The sequence below is a fragment of the Crotalus tigris genome, unplaced genomic scaffold, assembly GCF_016545835.1.
Source record: "Crotalus tigris isolate CLP2741 ecotype Arizona unplaced genomic scaffold, ASM1654583v1 scf7180000020134.12578, whole genome shotgun sequence".
Classification (NCBI taxonomy): Eukaryota; Metazoa; Chordata; class Lepidosauria; order Squamata; family Viperidae; genus Crotalus; species Crotalus tigris.
Window position 1 is genome coordinate 1 of NW_024097872.1, and position 12,578 is coordinate 12,578.

The 12,578-nt window shown below is 43.1% G+C and overlaps 1 long non-coding RNA gene across 3 annotated transcripts; it reads left to right on the forward strand.

Moving 5' to 3' along the window:
- The first annotated feature begins 9,317 nt into the window (after positions 1 to 9,317).
- Positions 9,318 to 12,459, forward strand: LOC120318207. 3 transcript variants are annotated; one of them, XR_005559440.1, is made up of 3 exons: positions 9,318 to 10,808; positions 11,138 to 11,310; positions 12,290 to 12,459. It is a non-coding gene; the product is annotated as an uncharacterized LOC120318207 (long non-coding RNA). The 3 variants fall into 3 exon arrangements; XR_005559442.1 differs by having other exon boundaries at positions 11,189 to 11,310; XR_005559441.1 differs by lacking the exon at positions 9,318 to 10,808 and adding an exon at positions 10,818 to 10,960.
- Positions 12,460 to 12,578: the final 119 nt, after the last annotated feature.

Below are 12,578 nucleotides of genomic sequence, written 5' to 3' on the forward strand. Positions count from 1 at the left end.
TCTAGATTTTAGAGCAAAGTGCAATCATTCATTTCAATCCTAATGCTCCATCTCTTTCACAAACAGTATTGAGGTAACTTGCAAATAAAGCACTAAAACTTTATAAAAATAACAAACAGGAATTGAATATCTGATATGAGAAAATGTAGACTGCTGAATGTTCAGGCTTCTCTGTGAAGCTGTGTTAGATGGAGAGAGGCAGCAATGCTTGAAGCACAAAGAGAGTTTGATTCAGAATAAAAGAATTGGAAGGGACCATGGACATCTTCTAGTTCAACCCCTTGCGTAAGCAGGAAGCCCTATATCATTTCAGACAAATTGTCCAATCTCTTCTTAAAAACCTCCAGGGTTGGCATATTCACAACTTTGGGAGGCAAGTTGTTCCACTGATTAATTGTTCTAATTGACAGAAAATTTCTCCTTAGTTCAAGGTTACCCTTTTCCATGATTAGTTTTTATCCATTGCTTCTTGTCCTGCCTTCAGGTGCTTTAGAGAATAGCTTGACTCCCTCTTCTTTGTGGCAACCCCTGAGATATTGGAACACTGCTATCGTGTCACCCCAGTCTTTCTCTTCATTAAACTAGACCTACCCAATTCCTGCAACCATTCTTCATATGTTTTAGCCTTCATTCCCCTATCACCAGTCCTTCATCACCAATTATTATTATTATTATCATTTTTGTCCATCTACTGAGTCCTTCCCAAGGACCTGGGATAGGCAGATATTGTTCTTTGATGGTGTTAAAGGTATTTTTATTTTTACAAATTTTATTTATAATACAGTTAAAAACAAACAAACATTGGATTTAATGTGACATTCCAGTATATACATTCTTATCAGATTATTCCACTTTTTACAATCAATTCTTCATCTCTACATATACATCTAAGTTTTATATACAATACTTGTTCTAAAATAACATATATTTCTATCTTAACATTCATCTTTAATCCCGACCAACCTCTTCAAATTCTTCCAGGGATAAAATTTATCCCAGGTTTCATAATAAACTGATCCACATTTGTCTTTTAATATCATTGTGAGCCTGTCCATTTCCGCACACGCTAATATTTTTTGTATTAACTCTTCCTCTGTGGGAATTTCCATTTTTGTGCAAAGGCAAGCCTAGCTGCAGTCAAGATGTGTAGCAGCAGGTAGATTGTTCCCTTGTCGTATTTTTCTGCCGTTATTCCCAACAAGAAATACTTTTAACTCTAAGTCTAGTGTTAATATATCTCTCAACCAGTTTCATGTCCTGTTCCAATACTCACGAGTCTTTGGGCATTCCCACCACATATGGTAGTATGAACCTATTGCTTTTTTACATTTCCAGCATAGGGGTGAGATGTTTGGACCCATTTTGGCTAGCCTTACGGGTGGGAAATGCCATCTATAAAATGATGGTGTTAAAGGTATTGTTGAGTCCGTGGTGGGAAAACAGACACGAGAAGCAGCTGGAGTTCTCAGTTTCATTTATTCAGCGTTCAGCTTACAGGAAGATGGCTTCAGCCTCGCCCAAACGCCTCGCAGCCTCTTATATAGGCAACTCCCGGGTAAATGGGTTACTTTTCCCGCGCCAGCACCCGCGCATGCGCACGGCGCTGGCGACAGCCTGTCTGGTCCCGGGCAGCTTTGCACCTGCCCGGGCCTGCCTGCAAACGCCCGAGCCGTTTGCAAAGGCTCGGGACATAACACCCCTTTCCCCCGGGCTAAAACTACTACCAACATACAACATTTTTTTTATATGACATTTTGCTCCCCAGTGCTCCCACTGATTACTGGCTTTTGCCTTGCCAGCAATGTTATGTAATCCTCTAGATACTTAGGAGATTTCTTTGCTCTCTGTGACCTTCTTAGCTCTGGGTTACTGGCATAAGGTCCCTGACTGGAGGGAGGCGTGAGCCTGTTCTCTCTATTGTGCCCTGGTGTCTTCCAAGGACTGTGCCCCGATGCCTGGCCTGCTTGCTTGCCCACCGGGCTCGTCAGGCCAGGGCTTCGGTTGCTTTGTGACCTGGTTGTCCTACCTAGCTGTAGACCCTCAGGCCCCTTGAAGTGATAGCCACTGCTGGGCGTCTCTGTAGAACCCCCTAGGTCAGTCCAAGACCTGTCAGGAGGCTGTCTATTCCCTGAACCCCATTCTGTTTTTGGGCTCGTGTGGGTTTCTGTACTCTCCCAAAACTCAGGTGTCCCCTGATTTGTGCTAGGGGTGTTGTAGTCGGGACTTGGTTCCTCGACTAGCTCTGTGTATGTTTGACCCCCTGTAGGATTTGGGGTAAGGTCAGGCCAACCTTGGGCATTGTGTGCCAGCTCTCTTGCGGGAATGATTTGTTGGGATGCCCCCGGGGATCCTCCGTTGCTGGAGTGCTGTGTGCTGTGTGTGGAAAGTGAGTATCCCGGGGTGACTCCCTGGCTGGAGTAGGCGTGAGTGCCTGTTGTGGGGGAAGCTCCATGACTTTCTTTCGGAGCAAGTGCAGAATCTTGGGCCGAGCCGTCTGTGGCTCCCTCAGTGGAGATGGGCAGTAACTCTTGCCCTTCCCTTTGCTCCAAAGGGTCCCCCTCCCCCCCTGGAAAAGACCCAGGAGTTTCAGCAGAAAAGTCCCGCCTAGAGCGGAGTTGGTCGATGTTCCGACGCAGGACACGACCGTTGTCCAGGGCAACCTCGTAGGAGAGAGGACCTGTGATCCTGGACACAGAAGCGGGGACCCATGTATGACCAGGCCCGTAATTGCGAGCCCAAACCGGGGCACCCACAAGGAGTTGTCTAGGTGCCCTAGGATGTGAGGTAGATGAAGGCAGTCTGTCCGGATGCCACCGGTCAAGTCTAGTAGTAAGTTGGCGCCCCCAACGAAGTTCAGCTGGACTTCTCCCTGTAGAAGTGGATGGTGTGGTGCGATAAGAAAGGAGAAAGTCAGCCAACCTGTGATGCCAGTCCCCGTAGGTGAGTCTTTTCAATGCGTCCTTTGTGATGCGCACCATACGTTCAGCCATACCGTTTGGTGGACGGGTGGAAGGGTGCAGACATGGCATGACGAATCATGTTTGCCTGTAAGAAAGCTTGGAATTCGGAGGAAGTGAATTGAGGGCCGTTGTCGGAACCATGACCATCTGTGCAGCCCGTGTGCAGCAAAAATCCCCCTCAGTACCTAATAGATCCTTTGCAGTGGTGGTGATGAATACGGCACAACCTCAAGTCCATTTTGATGGCTGTCAGACAAGGACCAAGAAGACTGGCCTGAAAGGGCCCACGTAAGTCATGTGCACGCCTAGACCCAATGGGGACTGTGTTTCCCTCCATCTATGCACAGGAGCTTGGGCATCCTCTGGGCGAGAGTCTCGTTGGCACAGGTGGCATGCATGCACCTTAGCCTCAATATCTTTATCTAAACCAGGCCACCACAAGTGGCTGCGCGCAAGGGCCTTCATACGACCAATGCCAGGATGACCCTCGTGGAGGGATTCTAAGACCCTAGTCCTCATTGAGGTGGGAATGACAACTCTGTTTCCCCAAAGCAGACAACCCTGAGAAAGGAACAGTTCGTTTCTTTTGGACCAGAAACTCTGAAACTCAGGACTAGGGCAGTGCTCAGGCCACCCGGACAGGACCCAGGAGCGGACACGTGAAAGTGTGTGATCGGTACCTGTTTCAGCGGTAACATCCCTGGCACTAAGAGGAAGCTCGGGCAAGGCTTGGATTGATAGAATGTTGACAGCTGGCGCGGGGTCAGCTTCTACTACTGGCAGAGGCAACCTACTGAGGCCATCAGCATGGCCCATTTCTTTCCCAGGCTTGTGGAGTAATGAAACATCATATGCAGACAAGAAAATAGACCACCTAAGCATTCTAGGGGAAATGATGTGGGGAGTCTGCTTACGTGTGGTAAACAGTCCCAGCATAGGCTTATGGTCAGTGAAGACCGTGAAATGCCTGCCATATAGAAAATCGTGGAATTTTTTAATTCCAGCAACAACAGCCAGAGCCTCCCTGTCTATCTGAGCGTAGTTGCGCTCGGCAGAAGACAGTGTTCTGGAGTAGTATGCAATAGGAACCTGAGTTCCATCAGACCTGAGGTGACTCAGGACAGCTCCAACCCCTAGGGGGACGCATCACAAGCGATGCACACAGGGAGAGACTCGTTGAAATGTGCAAGAACACTGTTAGAAGTGAGCAAGGCCTTGACTTCTTTAAAGCAAGCCTCATGCGCTTGTGACCACAGCCACACACCCTGTTTGTCTAGTAGCCTGTGAAGAGGCTCAGCTACACTAGCTTTATGTGGAAGAAAAGAATTGTAGAAATTCAGGAGGCCTAAGAAGGCCTGAAGTTCGTCCTTAGACTTTGGCCTGGGTGCTTCTAAAATAGCAGTTAGTTTGGATTCAGCAGGATGAATCCCAGCAGCATCAGTTTTGAATCCCAGAAATTCAGTAGAAGGCACCCCAATCTGGCATTTGTCTTTTCTGAGCTTGAGGCCTGATTTCCTGAATCTTAACAGGACAGCCCTAAGCCTTTCAGCTAGAATGTGTGTGGAGTCTCCTGCAATCAAGACATCGTCAAAATAGGGGCAGACCCCTGGTATACCTCGTAGTGTGTTTTCCATTACGCTTTGGAAAATCCCAGGAGCGACATTCACTCCAAACTGTATCCTTTTTACCTTAAAGGCTCCCCTGTGGGTCACAATGGTCTGAGCTATAGCAGCATCATCATCAACAGGCAGCTGTTGATATGCTTGAGCTAGGTCAAGCTTTGCAAAAACACTCCCCCCCTTGAGAGATGCCAGGATGTGACTGACCACAGGAACAGGATAGGCATGTTGCTGCAATGCCTTATTGAGTGTGCATTTGTAATCAGCACAAATGCGAATGTCCCCATTTGCCTTTAGAGGCGTGACAATGGGGGTCTCCCACGGGCTGGAATCAACAGGTTCTAGGCTTCCCTGTTGGATTAGTTTGTCTAGTTCAGTGTCAATCTTACTTTTTAAAGCAGAAGGTCCCTTCTTCTTTAATCCTAATGGGAGTGACAGTGCGGTCTAGCTTTAGGACACAAGGTGGTCCTTTGAATGGCCCAGCTGGGGCTGATACATCTCTGCAATTCTTTCATACTTCCTGTGTTCGGTTTTGTAAGCTGTTGATCCTGTGACGTGTAGCCCCAGGGCCTCAAACCAATCGAGTCCTATGAGACTCGTTCTTTCACCCCCGACTACTAACAAGTCTAGTGGACCTTCAAAACTCTTGTATTGCACGTTAAGGGTGGCCTCCCCCTTAACACACACTCTTGAGTTCTGAAAATCAGTTAAAACAATATCAGAAGGCCTTAACTTGGCCTTAGTCCCACTACTGGAACAAATCTTCCTAAATGTATGCAATGAAATGATGGAAAGGGCAGACCCTGTGTCTAGTTCCATAGATAATGGAACCCCTTGTAGCTTCACGTTTAGTGACAGCTTTTTCTTCATGGGCTTGTGTGTGCCTGTTCTACAGATGCTTCTTCGCGAAGCGCAAAACCCTACCCTATTCTGGCTGGTATTCTTTTTTTGGGTACCCGTCAGTTTCTTGCTTGGGGTGGGCCTTCGTCGGCCCAGACACACAGCTGCAATGTGCCCTAGTTTGCCGCATGCCCGGCAGGTAGCGGAGCGGAACTTGCAGTCGGTTCTCCTGTGGCGACCTCCACGCCGATGCACTTGAGCGGAGCCGAAGAGCTTCCCTTCTGGTTTCCTTCCTTCGCGGGTGTAGACGGTCGACTTCCTCGTCCGGATCCTCCTCGGAGTTTTGTTGGACGTCTTCCTGGTGCACGGATGCATCCTCTGCACTGCTTCTGATCGGCCGCATGTTCTTGACGGCGCCGCCTGCTGCTTCTTCTGCGGTGACTTCCCTTAAGGCGTCTTGGAAGGATAATTCTTCCTTGGAAAAAAGTCTCTGTTGTAGCTCTCGATGCCTTAGCCCGCACACGAATCGGTCCCTCAGTCGTTCCTCGAGGTCCTTGAACTCGCAGGACTTGGCGGCCTTCCGTAGCGCGGCGATGTATTCCTTGGCTGACTCACCGGCCCGTTGAATCCCTCTGTTCGATAAGTGTCGAACCTTGAGATAAAACGTACACCGGGCTGGAAGTGCTCCTTCAATAGCTTCTTTAGATCTGCATAGCTGACAGACTCTAATGGGACAGGTGCTGCAAGGTTCTCTGCGATTTCGAAGGCATCTTGACCGCAGACACAAAGCAGGGTGGCAGCTTTCAAGCTATCTTCCCTCACTTGGTTTACCTTGAGGTAATTTTCCACCCTGGCTACGTAGGACTCCCACCACTCTGGATGTGAGACGTCGAATTCCTAAAGCCTTCCGATTTTCGCCATCTTCGGATCTTCATGAGACGGGTCTATCAGCCAGCCTACCCCCGAATGCGCACCGGATTGGCGGGCAGCTGCCGAGTCGACGCCGTTCCTCTTTCGCCGCTCAGGACTCCTTGGGTAAGCTTACACTTCTTCCTTTCCAGGTAGTGCAAGGCATCCCACCTCGTCGCCAGTGTTGAGTCCGTGGCGGGAAAACAGACACGAGAAGCAGCTGGAGTTCTCAGTTTCTTTTATTCAGTGTTCAGCTTACAGGAAGATGGCTTCAGCCTCGCACAAACGCCTCGCAGCCTCTTATATAGGCAACTCCCGGGTAAATGGGTTACTTTTCCCGCGCCAGCACCCACGCATGCGCACGGCGCTGGCGACAGCCTGTCTGGTCCCGGGCAGCTTTGCACCTGCCCGGGACTGCCTGCAAACGCCCGAGCCGTTTGCAAGGCTCGGGATATAACAGTCACAAAACTGAATTTATAATATTTGAGAAGCAAGAATAAACAATTCAAAAGAATTTTGATATGGTAGAATGGGCTGAAAAGAATGGAATTACATTTAAGAGAAACAAATCCAAAGCCATTTATTTAGAAACAGAAATCAAATATATAAACACAAAATAGAATGAGGATACTAGCTTTGCTAACAGCAGTATTTAGGCTTATTAATAAAGGTATATTTCCCACATTCACAAGACATAATATTCCATTTTGTTCTGTGATGGATAGACTCCATATTGAATATTATGTTCAGTTTTGAGGACTCACTTTAAGGAGACAAACTATATCAGATTTAGAGAAGATAAGTGATGATGACCAGTAACTAGGAACTAAATCCAATACTCTAAAAGATATTCAAAGAATTAGGCATGGCTAGCCTGAGAAGATGAAGTGAGATACATGATACCACTCTTCAAATACCTGAAAAGATATCATATCAGAAGATTATAAGCCTGTTGCCTATATTTACAGAACAAAAAATAATGAATGAAAATTATAGGACATCATATTTTGCCAAATGATATCTAAGAAAATCTAAGAAAAATGTAAGAAAAGAGTAATGTATTCCCTTCATAGGATGCACTGAACCTGCTGGGGATACTTTATTTTTGATTATTGTATGGAGCAAGGGTTGATAAACTAAACTAAACTTAACTAAATGATTCCTTATATGATTTTATACATTTATTTACATAAACTCAAACATGAAATCAGTATGCATCATTCTCTGATTAAGAAATCATATTAGAGTTTGCTGTGATACAGGCTCCGTGTGCCTATGAACTTATTAACTTAGAGCAGATTATTAAAACTTACTTAATGTGCAACTAGTACAGGACAAATAGTGGGTGTAAAGCTCAATTAATCATTTCTTTATTATTTATTTAATTTCACTTTGATTGCATTCAACGCCAAAACAACCCTGGACAGTTCACAATACAAAACAGAATGCAGAAAGAATAAGACAAATTAAAAACAATACAATAAGAGAAAGAATACAGTGACAGTTTGAACAAGAGTAGAAGCAGACATGGTTTATTATAGAAGGGACTACATTAGGGCATTTATAAATGCATGTATAGATGCTGATAGTAACAATAACAATTACACCATAGGTTAGGTACACCATATCTAGGCTATGTTTTTCAAATAATATAGATGAAGTTGATAGATTACTTTTACTTTAGAATTGTGGCAAAAAGTAGGAGGAAGAAGTTCTGTGCATGTCACCTTGAATTCTATACAAAAAACGTAGAACTTAAATCAAAGAAATAAATAATACATTATGGCAAGAAACACAGCCATAACATAAATTATCCAGACATTAACAGAGCCATCTACTGGCAACTATTAAAATGTGCTAAATGTATTATTCTGAATAAAGGTTCAGATTCAAAATTATTTAAGTCAATGCAGAGAAACCACTTTCACCTGTGTTTAACGTAATGTATATTTGTCCACTAAATTGGGTTACTGATAAGTTATAAACTCCACTGCAGGTTTTTTTGCATGCCTTATTCAGTTTAATTGTAATATCAAGATCCTAATTTCTAGGAAAGAGTGTATATCTGTTCAACTAAATTATCCATGCTTATATTGTATATAGATAGATAAATTTATTACGGTTCAAGTTCAGTACAAAAGTAACTTAACCAAGCAGGATCCAAAAATACAATTAACAGTTTAGTAGCCTAATTCATGGAGTCCTTCTGTTAACAAGGCTGGATACGACATACCTTTATGGCTAAGGCATGCAATTTATCTATTAATGAACATATGGCATTATGCCAAGGTTGCTTTTTTTGTAAGGTTATGCACATAGTCATAATTGACAAAGAAGAAGAGAAATGCAAATTAATAGCAAGGAAAGAGAATCCATAAGAAGTGACCTGTTAAATCAGGTTGCGATTCGTTAAACTGATTAGTATTTGGTGTTCATAGAGTGGCCAAACACATGCATTCTAGAAGCTTACATATATGGCCAGGAAAATGCCAACCTTTTTCATTGTCGCTTCCTAAGAGCTGATATATAAAGCATGTTGCCTCAGATTCCCTGCAAACTCTGTTTTTTCAACCCTAGAATTTTGGATATTCTCTTGCTTCAACTGGGGATGAGGATGTTTAGTAATTTAAAGGTCCATGGGCTTCTAAGCAGGATAAATCTATGAAACAATGAGGAGAACCTCAAGTAGATTCAGAAAATATCACCTATCAGAAGCATTCTGGTTCGGGTCTAATTTGGTCCTGTCATTATGACGTGGAAAAGGAGATAATGTTAAACTTCACTGGTGTAGAAGTCCCAGATAAAAGTAAGCATGATAGGCTAGTTGTTATGTCCTGAGCCTGTGGAAGCAGGCTCGGGGCATTGCAACGGTCCTGGGCAGGTGCAAGCTGCCTGGGACCAGACTGGCTGTCGCCAGCACGTGCGCGCATGCGCGGGTGCTGGCGCGCCAAATGTTGCAGATTGGCCCGGGAATGGCCTATAAAAGAGGCCGGGAGATTCGGGCATTGTTGGCGTCTTGTAACCAGTATGCTGAACAGAAATAAAGAAGTTCCTGAGAACTACAACTGCTTCTCGTGTCATTGCCATTTCGCGAAGGACGCAACACTAGTCAACTAAAAATCCTGACATGACCTAAATATTGTTTATCGGGAAGTTCTTTTCTATTCCAATTTCTTCATCCAGGAAGCTGAGTAAGCTAACATTATTCAGAGACTGGATGATCTAAAAGAGGCACTGACAACAACCCAATTCACAACAAAGCCTCTATTTAAATTGGCTTCACCAAATACTTAAACTTGTGACAATAGAGTTACCCAACAATCTACTATTTCCTCAATAACAAAAAAAAGTATTGTCACGCAGGCTACAGCAGAAAGACAAACTGTTCCATTGTACAGTGTCCTTTAAGCATGCAGATTCTAAGGATACAACTTATCTACCACCTTTACTAGAGTCAGAAGTGCCTTTAACATCTCCTTACAAGATGACCCCCAACTGTATCCCCCCCAAAACTGACATAAATTTATATGGGTGATAGTTGGGGATTCTGCTGAGATAATTGCTACAGGTGAAGACTCTCTGACCCAGCTATCAGACGGCGACCAGAGGCAGAGACGTGCCTCAGTCCCCACACAAACAGTGGGGTTACCCTTGCTGTTGTGGATGATGTCCCCATAGTCTCTCAAAACTTGCCTAATTCCTGGTTAAACGCATCTAATAACCAACAATATTTAGTTTTCGGTGACAACATCACCCATCATAACTCTCTTCCACCAAGTGCACCTACTGAGAACGTGGAAGGCCAGACTGTTCTGATATGATTTTGTTTCTTTGTTGTATTCCTCATTTCCTCTGATTTCACTGGTTTATTCCATATATAAAACTACCTGATTGAATACTTGTTTCTTCTGATGTAGGCCATATCCATTATGATTTAGGGTAGATACTTCTTGACTTTTGACACAAAATTTAAAAACCTCAACCCTTGAATTTTACTTATATTGTAACTAATTATACAAACTAAGACTTCCTAGAAATGTTTTTATCATGAAAATGATCATCTTCAACCTATTAAAAGAGAAGGTGAGAGTTTATTTAGTTAATTGGTGGCAATGTACAACTGATTAGAAATCCCTAATTCGTAAAACCCAGCGGATTGCATAAATTATGAAAAACTAGATTTTTTACAGGCCATTTCCTCGGATTCCCAACATTGCAACTTTTCTAAACTGGAAGCCTACATTTCCCAAACAGCAGTTCTTCCCCGAGGGTCTACTTCCGCCTAAAGAGCAATGCTTTCTGGGACATGTAGTCTGTGCGTATGTATCAAATGAGACGGCCGCAACGTCGGATTCCCACCAGATGATGGTAACATAATGTACTGTACTATTTGGGCATGCAAATTTGGTTTCCCTTTCCGGAAGCAGCGCCTCTGGGGGGATGAGTAACGGGAGCCGGAGTGGGTCAAATGAATCCGGTGGTAAGTCGAAACAGGATTTTTTTTCCCCCTTTTGGTGGGCGGGAGGGTATCTTCCTCGTCTCCGGTGTCCTGGCTGCGGGGTGGGATTCAAATTTTTCGGAATTCTCTTCGGGGAGGAAACAGTCGATTCCGAAAACGGAGCGAAACTCCCGGTGCGTGGAAGAGTCTTTTGCAAGGGGTGATTAATAATTTCGAGATCGTGGGGCTCGGATGGATCGCGGGAGAGGGAGTGACATTTCTGCAGGGAAAAAATGCTATTTCGAAGAAAGTTTTCTTTTCCTTATTCAGGAAAGGTCTGAAAGATTGGTGGCGTTTTTTTTTTTTTAAAGGTACCGAGAATCGTCTAAAATAGTAAAAAAAAATCACTTTTATTTTGCAAGTCAAGGGATTTGAAGTTTTGATCATCTGGAGACTGAGCTGGGGGCAACGTGTAGCAATGGAGCAAAGGCGAAGGAATTCGTGTGTGAGTGAACGGGTTTAACTCAGGGCTGTGTATCTGTGTGTAAGTATTGAATTCAATTGAAATTGAATTCAGTTGAAATTGAACTAGAAGATCTCCGATTTTTCTGCAAAGATAGTCGGGTTTGGAAATTACAGGGCAGTAATTCCAGGAACGAATTTCAATTTGAAGCTGGGGAAAATCCATTTGGTGTGTGTTTTGTTTTTGTTTTTAAATGCTTTTGGGAAAAAAAAATGGGAAGTGGCTGGATCTCATTTAGAATGCTTGTTTGGCAAGACAATAGTAGCCAAGTCCAAAATTATTGATTGCAGAATTCTGTAAGACATAAAGGAAATTATACTTAAAGAGTACATAAGATCTAATCAGGAAGAGTATACTGATCATTTAAATTAAAGAGTTGCAAATGTTTTGTTTGCTTTATGATCTAATCTATATAACTGCCCTCTTCAGTAAATGACTTGTATATCATTAATAAATAAATAATAAATTAACTACAAAATACTCAAATATCCAAAGGAGCAGCATACAAACAAATAGGTTCATCCAGGGGGCTGTATCCCTACTAGACTCAATGTCTGTGTGTGGGGGGAAGATACTCAGTGCCATTTGAATCAACTCATGATTTTAACTTCAAATTTTTACACTCCTAATGACTTGCCAGGTTACTTAATAGACCATCTGTTCTAGATCATTATGAACAAGTCTAGATATAAAACTTTGCAAATCAGGTTCTTCTAAATATAGGGGTTACTGGGGCATGCTAGAAATGGCCGTTTTTTGTTTCATTCCAAAATTGCGGAATTCATCTCTTTTCTCTAACATAATCTTTGAATTACTTGAATTATGGTTTAGATCACATGATTTTTAATATTGTATTATATATTAAAGTATGTTAGTTCTATTTCTAATTTTAATTGGATTATTATTTTGTAAGTGCAAATCCCATTTATTAGCAAATTGGTATAAAAATCTAGTAATCAAATAAGTAAAACATGATGATTACTTTCTCCAATGTTCTTAGATTACTTTCTCCAATTCGAGATTTGGACACTAGACAGTTTAGCTGAGGAATCTGATCCAGCAAATACGAGAAGTGAGGACTTTTGTTATTCAAGGCTTATTAAGAATTCTCCATTTTGCACAACTGGAAACATTACGCTTGAAACCCGTCTAAGGAATGATGAAATCAGGTATTAATCCTGTAACATTTTCTACAATAAAGTTAATAGAACTGAAAACATATTTAAATCAGTAGGGAAGAGGAAAATTTCTCCACAAGATCACTTAAGGGTACATGAATTTATTTCACC